The sequence below is a fragment of the Cariama cristata genome, unplaced genomic scaffold (genome assembly GCF_000690535.1).
Source record: "Cariama cristata isolate BGI_N322 unplaced genomic scaffold, ASM69053v1 scaffold13446, whole genome shotgun sequence".
NCBI classification, from domain to species: domain Eukaryota; kingdom Metazoa; phylum Chordata; class Aves; order Cariamiformes; family Cariamidae; genus Cariama; species Cariama cristata.
This window is the reverse complement of record NW_009621683.1, coordinates 6,587-12,841: the sequence shown is the minus strand read 5'-3', so window position 1 is coordinate 12,841 and position 6,255 is coordinate 6,587. Positions and strand designations below refer to the sequence as shown.

The 6,255-nt window shown below is 38.8% G+C and overlaps 1 protein-coding gene across 1 annotated transcript in view; it reads right to left on the bottom strand.

Annotated features, from left to right (window-relative positions):
- Nucleotides 1–6,255, bottom strand: part of AKT1 (v-akt murine thymoma viral oncogene homolog 1) — a 66,556-nt gene that overhangs the window by 59,623 nt on the left and 678 nt on the right. The window lies entirely within an intron of this gene.

Below are 6,255 nucleotides of genomic sequence, written 5' to 3'. Positions count from 1 at the left end.
ATCAGTTACTTCAATATGTAAAAGGGGAAAAAACCCACACGGCTGACAGTTGTTTGTTTGTTGTTTGTTTTTTCACAATGCTCTGTCTTTAAAATGCATTCAAATTAAACGTTCAAATGTTAAGTAAATCCCTCTTTCCAATACATATTAAGGTTTGTTTCCTGAATGAGTCTGGAGACCAACCAGCACCTTAATTTTTAAGAGAATTAATAGTAACATAAAAAGTGGATAAAAGGAGATACACTACATGTCACGATGTATTGCTCTAAAAGCATCAAAGTCCTCCCCAGCTTTTTCAGGTGGTAAAGTCTAGGGCGAAGAGTGCTAACACAGAGCAAGTTTAGGCAGGGGAAGCCACGGGCACAGGCAAGGAGTGCAACTGATGGTGCTTAGGCAGGGGGAGCACCAGCAGGGAATGTTGGAAGGGAAGGAACCTTCTGGCATCCACACAGGGGCTGCAGGGGAAGACATTTTCAAGTGAGGACAAGGCGTCGAATTTAAAATGCATGGCACAGCACCTTGCCTAAAACCATTCCTGCAAGTACACCAAGCAAGCTTTACTCTCTTGCTCTGTCTTTACCTCAAAATAGCATACTCACTTAGTACTTCTTTCTTCCTAAATCCAAAGCTGATGACTTCTCAATATGCCTACTGAGAGAAAAAAAAGAACAGAAAACCACACATGGACGACCTCCCCCCCCGCCCCCGCGCCCTACCTTTTCCTTCTCAAAAATGAAGGAATGAAAAAGAGGATCAAAGCTAATGCAGGCAGTTTCTGCATGATCCACTGTATCAAGCATTCCTAAGCTTGCTTTAACAGGACTTGCAATGTCCTAGATCGCTCATTCTAAAATCTCTTTTAACAACAAGTAACAGTATTTATGATGCTACTCCACTTTTAGAGATAAAATTGAGACCTACTTTGTTTCGCTTCTGATGTACAATAAAACAGAATATGAAAGTAAACTTCCAGGACTGACACAAATAATGTGGGCATCAACATTTGAGCTCTTCCTCTTTGCCATTCAAAGTGAGAGTGTGTTTGGTGTCACTCGCACGTAAGTACCAGTCAGTCAGTTTACAAACACAGAGAGAAACATCTAGCCTAGCATGACTTCTCTAAAGAACTGAAAGTATTTTGCGAAAAAGGTGGGGGAAAATGTTGGAATAAAGATTTTTGGGGAGTAATTTTTACTGAAAAAAGACACATTCGGACTTCACCCTTCAAAAATGTGAAGCTGTGGCTTAAAGAATGGGTTTTCCTACACAAAAAAAATGTTCTGGAAGAAAAACCTTTCTAAAAGGACACTAGAAAGTAACAGAGATAGTCAAAGACTTACATAGTCTGCTCAGTGGAAGGAAGATGAGCAATCTCTAGGCTACGCTCTTTCAAAGATGTAGTACAGTATAGTTACACTGTACTAGGTAATTCTCAGCATCTGACTTCCTTGTCATCCAAAGCAGGCTTTCTACAGTACACTGGATCCAGCCTGTTTCCTATGACCTCTCCACAAATAATTCCATCAGATGAGACTTACTCTCCAAAAGTCTAGCTGACTAGCCATTATCAGCTCATATTTCTCCAGATGTTTTGTGATCTCATCCCTTCTTAATGCCTCTAGCATCTTGTCTACCACCAAGGTCAGATTTATTGGTCGACAATTTCCTGGTTCCTCCCCAATCCCCTTTTCCCAGAACAGGGCAAGCAAAATGAAAGCAATTGAGAGCTAGCATTGCAAAACTATTGCCCCTGTGTTGAAAAAGAGATACAGAAGAAAAACCACAAACTGACACAGCTTATCTTTTGTTTCCGATAAGAGGAGCAACAGATTTCCCTATAAACCCAGCCCTTCAGCTCTGGAAGTAGCATCAGCTTCTTTCCCTCTGTTACAAACTTCCGCCCTCCACTCTTTGTTCAGCCCCTATCTTGTTTCTTACCTTTCATCTTCCCCCCAGTTTTTCCTCTGAAGCGGCTGTGCCCTCTATAGCTGGCATCTTCAGAGTTCAGATGTGTCTCAGGATCCTTTGTATTAAGTGCCACAGTCACTCCTTTGAACTACCATGAAAGCCAGATGATCCTTGAACTAATCTGAACCTCAAAGGTTCTGGCTACACAGGTCATCAATAAAGTGCTCTGCCACATCCCAGGGACAGACGGAAGTCAAGGTAAAAAATAAAAACCACCCCAAAATAAAACACACACATACAAAAAAAGGTAGGGAACATGATAAGAACAGAAAAGAGAGAAGAAAGAAGAGGTGAAGAAAAACAGCAACACAAGTGACTGCTGGCTTTAAAAAAAAAATTAACTTCTGGTCGTACCTCGTAAGATCCTGTTTTGATTCATACTAACAGAATACTGAAAGTATGAACCTGTGCTCAAAATAACAAAGCCAAAGTTCACCATCGGTGCTATTCTGCTAGAGAAAGTTAGAAGAGCAACAATCAGCATTTAATTTTTAATTCCTGGCTCATGGTTTACATATGGATTCTGCATTCATTTTATGCAATGAAGCTATAGGAAGACAAATCACAATGGACTGACTACTGGTTATATATCAGGACGTCTGTATCATTCCATTTCATTACAGAAATAATTCTTTAACAAAAAAATTAGTAGTATTTCCACAAGTGGAATAAGTGTCTTTTGTATAATTTCTCATTTAAGTACCTCTAGTCATTTTGATCAGCTTGGAAGCCAGACTCCCAACCCGTCAAATAGTTTTACCTGCCTGAAATCCACACAAACTGACGTTTGGAGGACATGTTGTGGTTTTCACAGTTAAAATCACGGTTCAGTGTTCAAAAACAAGAGCAAAAAATAGCTCCAAATTTGCTGCTAAACATTAATGGATGAATACACAGGTCACCCTTGCTGCTTATAATTGCTTCAGAGCTCTCAGAGTGACAAATCAAGATTACTACTTCCTTTTGTAAATGTACAGTTTTTCCTTTTTTCCCCTGCCTCCAAAAGACTCCTTTTTCCATATGAGTTTATGCCCTAATAAGAAAACCGGACATACTAGGGAAGACAGAGATGACAGAGTATCAAAACACACAATCCCCCTCTTTGTTAGGCTTACAGAAAGACTTTTCAAAAAAAAAAAAAAAAACAGGATGAAGACTGAAGACAATAGAAGGACCTTTATAAACAGGGTCCAGAGCAGAAAGATGCAAGAAATCCAATGAGATCTTTAAAATGGATCAGTAAAGCAAATAAAATACACTCAGGCATACCTCTGTTATCCAAAAAGTTCTACAACACACGACCAAAATTAAGGATACTCATGACATACATCCAGACAACCTGTAATCTCAGAACTCAACAAGCAGCAATTTGGGCAGGTAATTTTCTCTTTCCCCCTTCATATTCAATCACAATTATAGCACCTCTGCATCAACCCATTTCCCCCATCCTTTCCCCCTAAACAAACCTTCAACATAACACAACCAGGGACTACATATTTGGAATGTACACATACAATACACCAACCCCAAGTCTGAGTTTCTTCATGTTTTCTACTTGTGTGCTGGAACATTTCAGCCATGCAGTTATGCAAAGAGTGGTTAGTATTTTAACTACTGTTTCTGTCTTCACACAAGTCTATCGCCTCACTGTGATAAGAGTAACAGCACTAAGCACTGCCAATGGGGAAAAGGTGAAAAAAAAAGTTCATTCATGAATTCTACTATTTCTGTCTGGTTGAGGTTAGACATGTCATGGAGATGACTCCGGCCCCCGCACAAACAAACATCTGTGCTACTGGAAGTAGAGTTTCCTTTAAGAGACTGACTTACAGAACTGCTCAGCCACACAGCTATGTTTAATTTCATTTCTCCATTTGTATTTTTAATCTTGGAAACAAAACCAGAAATGTAAAGCATGCTGACAGAAGAAAACAACCCCACAATTCTAGAAAGCCCTTCTATTTCCCTGCCAGGCCAAAACACCTGCTCCTGCTAATGACAGCTTTACACTTAGATACACCTGCCATCCAGAAGGGCTCCAGAGAACTTTGCAGCCTGATTTATGCATACACAAATCATTAAACCCCCCCAAATTAAGCCACTGCTGGGGTGAGATGTAGCAACTGCACACAGCCATGCTGTTCAACTGCTCAGGATGTGAACTAAGAGACACCATATCCAACCAAAGCTATGGGGGAACATTAGGTAGAGAGAACATCATTGCCCAGTCTGGATTTTGGCCAGTCACTACTTAAAATACTTGCATGCAGAAAGCCCTAGGATTTTTAAAGAACACATACAGTACAACCTTCAGTTTTATAAATGATCCAAAAGACAAACAATACACATTTCCTATATCTAAAATCCTCCTTTAGCAGTCCCTCCCTGCAGTAATTACTGTTTATGCCTTAACTTCAGAAGCTTACAGCATCAGACATCAGTTTTGGAAACATCCTGTGGTTGAAGCAATCAATCTTGCAGAGCCAGCAAACTGATAGAGTCTGGCAATAAACGTAGATGATTAAAAAAAAAAAAATTCTTTACAAGACACATGTGCACACAAGTGGATCAGTTCCCCCCACTTGCACCCCCAGCCAAAAGAACTGAATTTGTCAACTGATCTCGAAACAGCTACAAAAACCAAGAGAGTAATGGAGCTGACACACTGGCAAGTTGAGGAGGAGAGAGAGGATTGCTTTCTAAAACCCTCCTCACATGGACAATGCCAAATTAACAGTTGCAAAGTCAATGAAGTGGAATAAAATAGGTGTCACTGCACAGACCAAGAAAGCAAAAAGGCATTGAGGAACACGTTAAAAAGATAGGAAACCTGACATCCAAAAACCGCTATGTTTAACAGTTTGGGCGCTTGGGCACAAATTTGCAATCTCAAATATGCAGAACATGCAGAGTAACATTTTGGAAACGGTTATGTGTTCAGCAGATAATCTCATCACAATATTATCAGTAAACTATCAGAGATCATAATCTCTTTTTCTAAGGTAATTTAAAAAAAACAAAACACATCACATCACATCAGGGTATCAGGGCATCTTTTACTAAGACCTCCTCCAGAGGTCTCCTAACTTGAAAGCAGCTTTATAGTAATCCTAGGAACAACGAAAATTCAGTTCTCAAGAGTAAATACAGACAAGCTTGAAATACAACATGACTGTTTTAAAGTTTCAGACACATCTGCCTCTGAATCATCCTGACAAAACAATTCCATTTTCACACTTTTTAAAATAAATGTTTCTCCCAGATTTTTGTACAGTACTCCTCAAAATAACAAAATAATATTTTTAAAGTGCAGAAAGAATTGTAACAATAGATGGTTAAAAAAAAACCCAGCCTAAAAACATCACTAAAACTAAAAACATATCTCTCTGATTTTAACAGTTTCAAGATTCATAAATGGGAACGGGAAGCATAACTCTGTGCTGCTTTCTCCTGTGTTATCCAAACACAGCATAATTCTCAAATACTTTATCAGAACAAGGTAGCCTGGGTACACCAGAATTATTAAATACGTTATTTAAGATAATGAGTGGAAAGGCATTTCTAACTGAAATAAATCAGAATAAACAAAACAACAACAAAAAAAACACAACAGAAAAAATTGTATCAAAACATTTTACATCAAGCATCAGACACTCTCCTAAACTAAGCTTCATATCCAGTTGTTAGAAATATATGTTTCCACCCTTTTAAAACAGGGATTATAAATATGTTTTCTAAATTCTTAGAAATTTCTTGTTGTTGCAGAAGAACCATCAGCCTTTATCAAGGTTATCATAACGTATTTCCATTTTTTTCCAGAAATAATTATGCACCTTTGTACCTTCAGGCAAGATGTTGCAAACCCTCTAGAAAAATCCTGAGTCTGCAGAACCAAGCAAGCTTCCCTACTGCTGGAGCACACAGATTCTGTTTTTGGTCCAAAAAAATGACGATATTACGGAAAGTACCCACCACTGCTCTCTCCTTTCCAAGAAACGATTGTAGAATACAAAGAAACAGATAAGTGAAGTACCTTATAGAAGCCATGCTGTAGAACTTGAAAACAAACACCCTATACCCCCAAAACAAGAACAAACCCACAGTTTTGGGAATAAAACATTTAAGAATGCAAAAAGCTTAACAAGACATGTGACTATGTTATTTCAGTTTTGCCACCCAGTCAAGAATAAAGACTTTTTATAAAAATCAAATATCATTAGTGGTACAGCAGAAATACACAGAGCGCACAAACTCAAGGCTATTCTTCCCATCTAGGACACTGGGACT